Source organism: Salvelinus namaycush, chromosome 20, assembly GCF_016432855.1.
Source record: "Salvelinus namaycush isolate Seneca chromosome 20, SaNama_1.0, whole genome shotgun sequence".
Lineage (NCBI taxonomy): Eukaryota > Metazoa > Chordata > Actinopteri > Salmoniformes > Salmonidae > Salvelinus > Salvelinus namaycush.
Window position 1 is genome coordinate 47,745,298 of NC_052326.1, and position 13,031 is coordinate 47,758,328.

Here is a 13,031-nt window from a genome sequence, read left to right on the forward strand (position 1 = left end):
TGTAATGGATCCATGCCCTCCTCCCCCCTCTCCTTCTCACAGCCAGAACTCTGTGGGTTAAAGGGCTCATTGACAACTGAATGGATGACCTCTGACCTGTAGGCAGCTGCTGGGGCCAGTCAAACTTTGTTTATAGACCTGTCTGCTTTCTCATTGGTCGATGGCGGTATCCAGGCAGGTTTCTTGGTTTCTCTCCCCCCTCTTTCTTTGCTTCTCTCTGTCTGTCTCTATTGCTCTCTATTTCTGTGCCTTGCTCTGTCTCTTTCTTTATCTCTTTCTCTCTCTCTGTGTCTTTGTCTCTGTCTCCGTGTCTATGTGGGACTCACTGACTTCCCACAATTCCCACAACAAAGTAAAAACGGGATCTTCATGCTGCAGTATATGCTACTAACAGTCACTTATAGAAGTAGAGAGATAGTAAACAGTAATGCTAGTGTGTCTCTTCTTCCCCCAGTGAAATAGAGATTCAACAGCTTATTTGACAGAGCAGTCCCCACATGTAGTTGGGTTCCCCTATAATCATATTAATTTAGAATCCCTAAGCTATAGGATCTTAAAGCTTTTTTTTCTTTCTCTTTCTCATTCATCTCTCTCATTCACCTTTATGCTACCCTTCCCTGCCCTGAGGCTACCAGTGTGTTGTCTCAGCTCAGGCTTCATCCCCTAGTCTGCAAGCAAAAACACACACACACCCCCCTTCCACAACACACCATAACTCAGAGTTGTTTGGCCATTGTTTGGCCTTGGCCACCCCAGACCATCCCATTGTGGAGGGGGACACACCAGTTGGTGTGCAGTGTGAGCGGGCAGGCGGGCGGGTGGTTGGGTAGATCCCCTTTGAGGCCATTTGGCTAATCCCTGGTGCTGGGTACTGTAAAGACCAGACGCTCTCCCCCCAATTACCCCAGAGTGGGCTGAGGAGCTGGGCCAGCCAGCGGGCTGGGGGCCCCTCGCCCTTGAGGGCTGGCCAGCTCAGTCCTCCAGGATTTCCCCGACCCTGAGGCATGGGGATAATTGGTCTGGCGCTTCACAATGGTTTAATATCTGTGTCATTACTGGAGAATGTCAGGTTTTTTTTTTTTTTTTTTAAAGGGGTTGTTTCAGGTCAACAGTGCAACTGTGGGCTCTATTCAATCCGTATCGTGGAAGTTCACCGTTTTAAAGGCAATGTTCCCGCGTTAGCGGAAACTGCATTCACTGTAAAAGCTGCATATATCTGCTCAATCAGAAACAACCTTGATATTTCTATAACGCAATCTGTAACTCTTCAGTAGTACAGAGTGAATAGAGCTCCAAGTCTCTACTGGACAGTAGGGCCTATCTATTGTTTGGTTGTAGTACACTCGTTTAGAGATGGTTGAGTTTATTGAAATATGCACATCATCCAGAATGTAAATAAGGTTGTAAGCAATTGAATCAATACAATCAAAACAATTGTATGTAATTGATATGATTCACAAAATCATGTTTGTACGGTGGTACTACATAATACATATGTCTGTAACCTATTCACTGGTCCAAGAACATGTTGGTTGAAATGGCAAATTATTTCTCAATCTGTCTTTCTCTCACCCCATGCCAATACATCATTTCCTGTTGGGCTATAAATGAAACTTTCGCTTCCTTTGTCTAAATCTCCCTAAAACACCATTTAATTTGTTTCCCGGAAAATACTGTAGAAAGATACTGCTGACACTTGTGTTTCCCAGTCGCAGCTGGAGACTAAGATGTGGCAAGAAATAATGTTTTGTTTATTTCGATAATCCTAAAGTAGTTCACAACAGAAAAGTGTTAGGAAGCCACTGTCTGAAGGGGAAGATAGAGCAACATGCCCATGGGTTATTAGTCGTATGACCTTGGTTATGACTGTAATGACACCCAGAGCTCCTTCCTCTGTGACCCGTCTCCTGAGAGACCATTTGATGTCAAAGTGTGAACGGTGGCTCTCGACACTGTATTTACAGGTTTACCTCCCTGTCCCATACATTACAATAGACCCAAGTATTGTCTCTCACTCTATCACTCGGCTGTCTGTCTGTGTGCTTGTGTGTGTGAGGGAGAAATAGACTAGAGGGGCCTCTCAATGACATTCTCATTCTCCTATCCTCTCCCACTCATTATCAATCCATCTCCTATGTGTTCCATCTCATGTGAAACCATTTTGTCTCTGTTGTGCTTGGACTTTCTTTCGCCCACCTATCTCACTTCTAATTTAGCCTACCGTCAAAATGGCGGAAGGGAACTGAGACGTACACTGTATCTGTGATGCTAACTGGGGGAAGCCCCTATGGAGAGGGGGGGGGGGGGGGTTGTTAACAGTAAAAATGCAGGTTTTAACTTGTATGTACGTTTTTGTTGTTTCTACTGGAGTGTTACTGTAAACAAGGAAACAATTGTAGAACACAAAGCCCATGCTCTTTATCTTTCTCTCCAACCTGTCTAGAGAAGCCCATGCTCTTTATCTTTCTCTCCAACCTGTCTAGAGAAGACCATGCTCTTTATCTTTCTCTCCAACCTGTCTAGAGAAGCCCATGCTCTTTATCTTTCTCTCCAACCTGTCTAGAGAAGACCATGCTCTTTATCTTTCTCTCCAACCTGTCTAGAGAAGCCCATGCTCTTTATCTTTCTCTCCAACCTGTCTAGAGAAGACCATGCTCTTTATCTTTCTCTCCAACCTGTCTAGAGAAGCCCATGCTCTTTATCTTTCTCTCCAACCTGTCTAGAGAAGACCATGCTCTTTATCTTTCTCTCCAACCTGTCTAGAGAAGACCATGCTCTTTATCTTTCTCTCCAACCTGTCTAGAGAAGACCATGCTCTTTATCTTTCTCTCCAACCTGTCTAGAGAAGACCACGCTCTTTATCTTTCTCTCCAACCTGTCTAGAGAAGACCATGCTCTTTATCTTTCTCTCCAACCTGTCTAGAGAAGACCATGCTCTTTATCTTTCTCTCCAACCTGTCTAGAGAAGACCATGCTCTTTATCTTTCTCTCCAACCTGTCTAGAGAAGACCATGCTCTTTATCTTTCTCTCCAACCTGTCTAGAGAAGACCATGCTCTTTATCTTTCTCTCCAACCTGTCTAGAGAAGACCATGCTCTTTATCTTTCTCTCCAACCTGTCTAGAGAAGACCATGCTCTTTATCTTTCTCTCCAACCTGTCTAGAGAAGACCATGCTCTTTATCTTTCTCTCCAACCTGTCTAGAGAAGACCATGCTCTTTATCTTTCTCTCCAACCTGTCTAGAGAAGACCATGCTCTTTATCTTTCTCTCCAACCTGTCTAGAGAAGACCATGCTCTTTATCTTTCTCTCCAACCTGTCTAGAGAAGACCATGCTCTTTATCATTGTGCTGGGATTTTACTTCAGATTATTCAACTAAAGTGTAGGAGCATGACTCTTTTTTCTCAAAACCCTTTTATTTTTCTTCTTTATCATGTCTCTCATCTTACTTGTACAATCGTACAAAACCCAACCCAGAGTGTTCCTTTATGAGTAGAAACATACAAACAACCACATTATCTACTGTATATAGAGATTAGGTCAGACCTTCACTTTGTCTTTGTTTTTATAAGTAATGACAATGAGCAAGAAAGACAGGGTTTAGTGAGTTAGTTTGAATATGAATGAAAATACATTACAGTTAGCTCTGCCCCAGCAAGTTCTGAGTGCTCAGTGCTCAGTGCTCAGTGCTCAGTGCTCAGTGCTAAACATGATGTAAAAATGTGGACTTCTCTTCTCATATAACAGAACGTTCAGATAGAAATGTATTGAGTAGAACAGAAAATGTCACCTAACAACAGTTTCATGGTCCTGAATGACTCTAGCAGCTACCTGTTGGCCCTAAAGTCCAACCCACTGGATCAGGGAGACATTAGTCAAACAGCAGTAAACTCCAGAAATAGGCCACCTTAAATATGCAAAGGTGAGACTTTAAAAGGACAGGCTGAGTTTTATGGGTTGTGTGAGTTTTTTAGCAGCTGTTTACCAACTCTCCCTCCTCTTGGCCCTCTCACCATGTCCCCCTCTTCTCTCTCACCCCCTAAATCCCCCGCCATCACTCCCCCCAACCCCCTCACCTCACAAAGCCTAGATTGTTCCCTGTTGATGCCGGGAACTCGACCTAATCCAAGGGCAGCTGTCTGAATAAATCCCCCCACCCTTACACACACACACACACACACACACACACACACACACACACACACACACACACACACACACACACACACACACACACACACCCCCCCCCCCCGCTTGTGGTCAGACATTAAAGGGGTGCCCCCTCCACTCCGTCCCAGACTCCCTCCCAGACTCTTGTCAAATCCTCCCCCTCCCCGGTCTTCCCCCATAACAACCTCCCACATACCCCCTGATCTCCCCATCCCAAAACAACCCCCACATGGCAGTCCCCTCCATCCCCCTCCATTAGCCAAACACTCTCCAGCTGTAGCTCACTGAGCAGTCCTCCTCGCCATGTTAACCCCTTAGTGGTACCCACACCCTCACTCACCTAAACACACAGTGATGCCCTATGTATGCTCACACACCTAAGCACAGACAGACATACACAATACTAGTACAAAACTCATGACATTACACAAAGTTCATACAAAAACTACCTAAATGCACAGAATCCGACTAAGCCACACATACAAAAGAACAACCACAGTGTGGTTTGTTTTTCTCTATTGCTGGGTTTTCCATCATGTTAGACAGCATGGGGGAGTAGGGAGGATGTGGTGAGTCAAGACTGTCAATCACAGGAAGTAGCTGTGAAACTGAGAAGAAAACAAATAAGATGTTCTTTAACGTGACATCAACCCACTGATACACACCTGGTTAGATGACAGTCTATGTATATGCGTCAAAGGATATCATTTGACCTGCTATCATATGCTCTGACATTGCTCATCCATATATTTATATATTCTTAATTCCATTCCTTTACTTAGATTTGTGTGTATTAGGTATTTGTTGTGAAATTGTTAGATTTGACTTGTTAGATATTGCTGCACTGATGCAACTAGAAGCACAAGCATTTCCCCACACCCGCAATAACATCTGCTAAACACGTGTATGTGACCAATAAAATGTGATTTGATTTGATGAGTTACTGTTACAAAGAGAGGGAAATAAGTTAGCAATGACATGTTTTCTCTTAGTATATCACACTGTATCTTCCACTGTATGTATGAACAACTGGTGGTCAGGTCTGCTAAAGGTTTGCTTGGACTGGTGTTCCTGCTAATGTGGTGTGGGCCTTTGTGTCTGTGCGTATGTGCACATGGGCGCAGGTGTGTGTGGTGTACAGATTTTCTCTGACTGTGTTGATGGAGAGGAGGATAGGGGCATGGGGAACCCTTATGGAAAACAAGCATGTTGAGTGCTTGAAAAACAAACACTACTCCACTTAAGTGGGCCTTACCACTGGCCCCACCCCCACACCCAGGCCCTCCTCTCCTCTCTGGCCCTGATAACAGCTCCAATGTCGGAGAGCAGCCGTCTGGGTTTTTTACCCACTGGCAAACAATAATAAGCCAGCAGAATGGAGACAAGATGTGGGTCAACACACAATACTTAGCAGGGCCTTCCCTGAAGGGAGAGGATTTCGATTTAGACTGACTAGGCTGGTCCCCCAGGTCGTATTCCCCCAGGTCGTGACATGTTGGGTGATGTTTTCTCCCTCCTCTCTCCCCCTTGAGCTGTTGTCATCTACTTATTAGGTCAGGGTGATATGATCAAACCCAGAACTCTGGGGTGACCGAACAATAGCCAAACTACTCTACGTCAGAGCAACAGTATGTGCCCAAATTCCCATCATCAGCGGCAGGTAGCCTAGTGGTTAGAGCGTTGGGCCAGTAACCGAAAGGTTGCTAGATTGAATCCCCGAGCTGACAAGGTAAAAATCTGTCGTTCTGCCCCTGAACAAGGCAGTTAACCCACTGTTCCTAGACCGTCATTGTAAATAAGAATTTGTTCTTAACTGACTTGCCTGGTTAAATAAAATCAGTGTGAAGAAAAGACAGAGAAAGGGGGCAGGAGGGTGGGGTGCCTTGTAAGAATTTGCCTACGAGTAGGTAAACCCCCAACACCTTCTGTATTATTGGCCAACGTGCAATCCTTGGAAAACAAACTGGACGATCTACGATCAAGACTATCCTACCAAAGGGACATTAAAAACTGTAATATCTTATGTTTCACAGAGACTTGGCTGAACGATGACACAGATAATATAGAGCTGGCTGGCTTCTCTGTGTTTCGGCAGGACAGAGCAGCAACGTCTGGTAAGACGAGGGCCGTGCTTAGTCCACTCCTGTACTCCCAGTTCACCCACGACTGTGTGGCCAAGCACGACTCCAACACCATCATTACGTTTTCTGATGACAGAACAGTGGTAGGCCTGATCACTGACAACGATGAGACAGCCTATAGGGAATAGGTCACAGACCTGGCAGTGTAGTGCCAGGACAACAACCTCTCCCTCAACGTGAGCAAGACAAAGGAGCTGATCGTGCACTATAGGAAAAAGAGGGCCGAACAGACCCCCATTAACATCGATGGGATTGAAGTGGAGCGGGTTGAGAGTTTCAAGTTCCTTGGTTTCCACATCACCAACGATCTGTCATGGTCCAAACACACCAAGACAGTCGTGAAGAGGGCACTACAACACCTTTCCCCCTCAGGAGACTGAAAAGATTTGGCATGGTTCCTCAGATCCTCAAAAAGTTATACAGCTGCACCATCGAGTGCATCCTGACCAGTTGCATCACCGCCTGGTATGGCAACTGCTTGGCATCTGACAGTAAGGCGCTACAGAGGGTAGTGCGTATTTGTCCAGTACATTACTGGGGACAAACTTCCTGACATCCAGGACCTATATACTAGGCGGTGTCAGAGGAAGGCCCAAAAAATTGTCAAAGACTCCAGTCACCCAAGTGATAGACTGTTCTCTCTGCTACCGCGCGTCAAGAGGTACCGGAGCGCCAAGTCAAACGGCCACCCGGACTATTTACATTGACCCCCACAACCCCTGTATAGGGCCTCGTTATTGTTATGTACATTTCTTGTGTTACCTTTTGATTGATTTGATTTTTTTAAACTTAGTAAATATCTTACTAACTCTATTTCTTGAACTGCATTGTTGGGTAAGGGCTTGTAAGTAAGCATTTCACGGTAAGGTTGTATTCAGCCTGTTGTATTCGGTGCATGTGGCAAATTTGATTTGATTTTGTTTGTTTTCAAGTTTTATTAGTCGTACGTACAGGATACACATGGTATACACCGTCCAACGAAATGCTTACGTGCAGGTTCCTTCTCGACAATGTAACAACAATAATCAACAATAAAACATAAGAATACGAACATCAGTTAAATGGCTTAGTAGAATATAATAAACATTTTAGCATAAGTAAAATACAGGAAGGCATAATTTATCGTCCAATATTTACAGTATACATGTATCAGGGAAGTGGGTATTGGGGGGCAAGTGTTTAAATTGTACAGTATTAGCAATAGTAAATAAGAGTCTGGTAGCAGCAGTTGTGGTGTGTGTGTGTGTGTGTGTGTGTGTGTGTGTGTGTGTGTGTGTGTGTGTGTGTGTGTGTGTGTGTGTGTGTGTGTGTGTGTGTGTGTGTGTGCTAAGTTGCGAAGAGTCAGTGCAGGCGATCTGTTCATTTTCATTTCAAGTGGCTTGTAGATAGAAACGGTCTCTTAGCCTGTTGGTGTCAAATCTCATGCTCCGATACCATCTGCCTGATGGCAAGGGAGTGTACAGCTGGTGGCTGGGGTGTGTAGGGTCCTTGATGCTGTGAGTGTGTGAGTATGTGTGCATGTACAGTGCTGTGAAAAAGTATTTGCCTCCTTTCTCATTTTCTCAACATTCTGTATCAAAAATATGCAGAAGTAATCAGAACCAAAACCTAATATTGGATAAAGGGAACCTGAGAAATTACGTACTTATTTCATAAAAAAACACCCAATGCCCCTGTGTAATTGCACCCTTACACTCAATAACTGATTGTACCACCTTTAGCCGACTCCAACCAAACGCTTCCTGTAGTTGTTGATCAGTCTCTCACTGTGGAGGAAGTTTGGCCCATTCTTCAATGCAGAACTGCTGTAACTCACCGACATTTGTGGGTTTTCAAGCATGAACTGTTCATTTCAAGTCCTGCCACAACATCTCAATTGGGATTAGGTCTGCACTTCGACTAGGCCATTCCAAAACTTCACATTTGTCGCTTTTTAGAAATGTTCATGTCAAATTCAAAATGTATTGGTTGCATACACATATTTAGCAGATGTTATTGCAGGTGTAGCGAAAGGCTTGTGTTCCTAGCTCCAACAGTGCAGTAATATCTAACAATTCACAACAATAAAAACATCTAAAAGTAAAAGAATAGGATAATGAAATATATAAATATTAGGATGAGCAATGTCGGAGTCCGGAGTAAAAAATAAATAAAACAATTTGGAAAGTATTCAGACCCCTTGAAATTTTCCACATTGTGTTAAGTTACAGCCTTACTCTAAAATGTATTTTTAAAAATCCTCCGCAATCTACATACAATACCCCATAATGACAAAGTGAAAACAGAAATACCTTATTTACATAAGTATTCAGAACTTTTGCTATGAGACTCAAATTGAGCTCAGGTGCATCCTGTTCCCATTGATCATCCTTGAGATGTTTCTACAATTTGATTGGAGTCCACCTGTGGTAAATTCAATTGATTGGACATGATTTGGAAAGGCACACACCTGTCTATATAAGGTGCCACAGTTGACAGTGCATGTCAGAGGAAATACCAAGCCATGAGGTCGAAGCAATTGTCCGTAGAGCTCCGAGACAGAATTGTGTCGAGGCACAGATCTGAGATCTGTACCAACACATTTCTGCAGTGTTCCCCAAGAACACAGTGGCCTCCATCACTAAATGGAGGAAGTTTGGAACCACCAAGATTCTTCCTAGAGTTGGCCGCACGGCCAAACTGAGCAATAGGGGGAGAATGGTCTTGGTCAGAGAGGTGACCAAGTACCCGGTGGTCACTCTGACAGAGCTCTAGAGTTCCTCTGTAGAGTTGGGAGAACCTTACAGAAGGACAACCATCTCTGTAGCACCAATCAGGCCTTTATGGTAGAGTGACCAGATGGAAGTCACTCCTCAGTAAAAGGCACATGACAGTCCACTTGGAGTTTGCCAAAGGCACCTAAAGACTCCCAGACCATGAGAAACAAGATTCTCTGGTCTGATGAAACAAAGATTGAACTCTTTGGCCTGAATGCCAAGTGTCACGTCTGGAGGAAACCTGGCACCATCCCTTCGGTGAAGCATGGTGGTGGCAGCATCATGCTGTGGGGATGTTTTTCAGCGGCAGGGATTGGGAAACTAGTCAGGATCGAGGCAAAGATGAATGGAGCAAAGTACAGAGAGATCCTTGATGAAAACCTGCTCCAGAGCGCTAAGGGACCTCAGACTGGGGCGAAGGTTCACCCCAGCTGCCAAACTAACCGTGATTCAGTTGACCATCCTACCCATGCTAGATTGAGGAGACGTAATTTATAGATCGTCAGGAAAGGGTGTTCTCGAGCGGCTAGATGTTCTTTTCCATTCGGCCATCAGATTTGCCACCAATGCTCCTTATAGTACACATCACTGCACTCTATACTCCTCAGTAAACTGGTCATCTCTGTATACCCGTCGCAAGACCCCCTGGTTGATGCTTATTTATAAAACCCTTTTAGGCCTCACCCCCCCCCCCCCCCCCCCTATCTGAGATACCTACTGCAGCCCTCATCCTCCACATACAACACCTGTTCCGCCAGTCGCATTCTGTTAAAGGTCCCAAAAGCACACACATCCCTGGGTCGCTCCTCTTTTCAGTTCGCTGCAGCTAGCGACTGGAACAAGCTGCAAAAAACACACAAACTGGACAGTTTTATTTCCATCTCTTCATTCAAATACTCAATCATGGACACTCTTACTGACAGTTGTGGCTGCATCGTGTGATTTATTGTTGTTTCTACCTTCTTGCTGTTGTCTGTGTCCAACAATGTTTGTAGCATGTTTTGTGCTGCTACCATGTTGTGCTGCCATGTGTTGCTGCCATGCTGTTGTTGTCTTAGGTCTCTCTTTATGTAGTGGTGTCTCTTGTCGTGATGTGTGTTTTGTCCTATATTTTTATTTTTAATCTCAGCCCCCGTCCCCGCAGGAGGCCTTTCGCCTTTTAGTAGGCCGTCATTATACACGGCCTACTAAAAATTCTGCACATTTGTGGCCTGCTGGAGGTCATTTTGCAGGGCTCTGGCAGTGCTCCTCCTTGCACAAAGGCGGAGGTAGCGGTCCTGCTGCTGGGTTGTTGCCCTCCTACGGCCTCCTCTACGTCTCCTGATGTACTGGCCTGTCTCCTGGTAGCGCCTCCATGCTCTGGACACTACACTGACAGACACAGCAAACCTTCTTGCCACAGCTCGCATTGATGTGCCATCCTGGATGAGCTGCACTACCTGAGCCACTTGTGTGGGTTGTAGACTCCGTCTCATGCTACCACTAGAGTGAGAGCACCGCCAGCATTCAAAAGTGACCAAAACATCAGCCAGGAAGCATAGGAACTGAGAAGTGGTCTGTGGTCACCACCTGCAGAACCACTCCTTTATTGGGGGTGTCTTGCTAATTGCCTATAATTTCCACCTTTTGTCTATTCCATTTGCACAACAGCATGTGAAATTTATTGTCAATCAGTGTTGCTTCCTAAGTGGACAGTTTGATTTCACAGAAGTGTGATTGACTTGTAGTTACATTGTGTTGTTTAAGTGTTCCCTTTATTTTTTTGAGCAGTGTATATAATATTTTGTTCTTAACTGACTTGCCTAGTTAAATGAAGGTTAAATAAATAAAATAAATAATAACATTCAGTATCAAAAATATGCAAAAACAGAACATCAGAAAGATGTTTTTTCACCACACTGTATATGTTCGTGAAAGTGTGTGTGTGTGTGTGTAAACACCCCTTGGAGAAGGCACAGATCACAGACAATAGAGGTCATGATGTGGGATAAATGAGGTAGCATGAAGAACCGTCAGGTTGACCAACAGTAGTGTTTTAGGATCCATGTTTTGCATTGAATTTGCAGTGATAAAGTATCCCTAAGAACTAGGGTGCCCTTTCCATACTGTGACCAAAATGTATGGGTGTGTGAATAAGCTAAATGTACAGACAACAGGACTAATGATTAAGCCTTTTCTAAAATGAATTGTGTGTGTCAGCATGCTTGTTTATGAGTAAATGAGAGATCTGGCACGTGTTTGTGTGTGTGTGTCAGCACATTGCAACACACAGATTCATATCACTCAGATCTGGATAACAGAGGGAGGAGCCTAGGTCACTCCTCAACCTCCTACCCAGGTTGCACTGTACACCTCTGGCAGGAAGCCAGGTCCTGTGAATGTCTCTTTGTTCATCAGATTAGTAAACCAAGATGACAGCTGATTATACCACCGGTAGAGCCAGCCACCCTATCAGCCACAAGCACAACAGATAAGAGGTCTTATGACTTCAACCAACCCAATCAAAACGTTTTTGTTGTTTATGAGACCCACCTAATGCTTTTAGGCCACCAAGTCAACAAAACCAATGTTTAGTCAGCAAGTAGTCTGAAAGTATCCTGAAATTGTCATCTGAAGGGAATCCTCCCCAACCCAGCAGTCCCAACGCACTATTTATGAAACACTAGTCTGGCATCACTTAGCTGAAGGAGGTGATTATAGGCTATAAGGGGGGTTCGCTGAGTGTTTGACTTCAGGGAGTTTGTGTGTGGGAAAGTGTGTAAGATTTGAGTGTGTTTTGGTGCTAGGCCTTGAGATGTGTGTTGGTACTAGGCGTAGGCCCTATTCTCCCCTCAGAGACAGGGTGCAGCCAAGGCCGCTCTAACACGTGTCAGTGAACACAAGAACTACAGGAAGCGGGAGAGCTGGGAGGACCACAATAGAGTAGGTTGTCCAAAGCTCCTCTCTCTCTGCTCTATATTTCTCCTAACCTCCTCTTACGTGTCTTTCTTTGTACCTCTCCTCGGTTCTCCTGTCTCAAATCTCTCTATTTACGGTTTCACCTCTCACTCTCCCTTTGCCTCTGCTCTCTCTACCTTCTCTCTCTCACTCACTGCAGCTGTTGGTCCCGATGAGGCGTTATGTCACAGCCGCCCCCCGCCAATCAGGTGCTGTTGTCGAGGGAGAACAGAGCAGCAAAGCAGAGGAAATGAAGTAGGAGGGGTGGAGAGGAGGAAGGGTTTGGTGTGTCCTGTGGTCTGCCTGGTGGGAGCAGTGTTCCTCTGCCCAGACGTTGCTGACGCATTACAGATCTAACTACACCTGGAAAGGTACTGTATTTTACGTATCAGATAACCATAACATATGTTATAGCAATCTGTCAGTCGATGACGTGGCATACGACCATTGGTTGATGCATGTAAAGTCTGAGCAGGGGAATGTGACCAAAACACTGTTGTTAAAAGCTCTCCTCCTTCTGATCAGCGATGAGATCCAGATCACCATACCTCCATGTTTAGTTCATTTTCTTGGCCTGAACAACAACCACCACCACCACGAGAGGCGTGATAAAGGGGGGACTAGTTGGAGTGTGGCGGGGCTGGAATGCACTGATCCTGGGGATGAGAGGGCTGGGCTGCTGCTTGGCTATCTGCCCCTTTGTATGAGAGGCAGGCAGGCTGGAGGGTGCAGGGGGGCACAAGTGGCAACCCATAACAAATGAGAGGTGGAGACAGCTAGTGGTGGAATGCAAAGATTCAATGGTGACCTCATGTTTTGTCTTCCCTGTTTATGTTTTATTCCCAGTTTATTTTTCCACCCTTTTGTCTTTAGCCATGATTTGAGTTGTTTCATTAAAACATGCATGAATGAGTGAATTATCATTGAAGACTCATCTGTCTGTTTCCTTGACCTATTATTACATTAAGATGCACTGTTAGTACAGTGACATTTTATGGTGTTACTGTCTTTGTCTTGTTAAAAAATT

General features: G+C 44.8%; 1 protein-coding gene across 1 annotated transcript in view; it reads left to right on the top strand.

Annotated features, from left to right (window-relative positions):
* Positions 1 to 13,031, top strand: part of LOC120065442 (protein CBFA2T2-like) — a 571,663-nt gene that overhangs the window by 101,055 nt on the left and 457,577 nt on the right. The gene's annotated exons all lie outside the window — the stretch shown is intronic.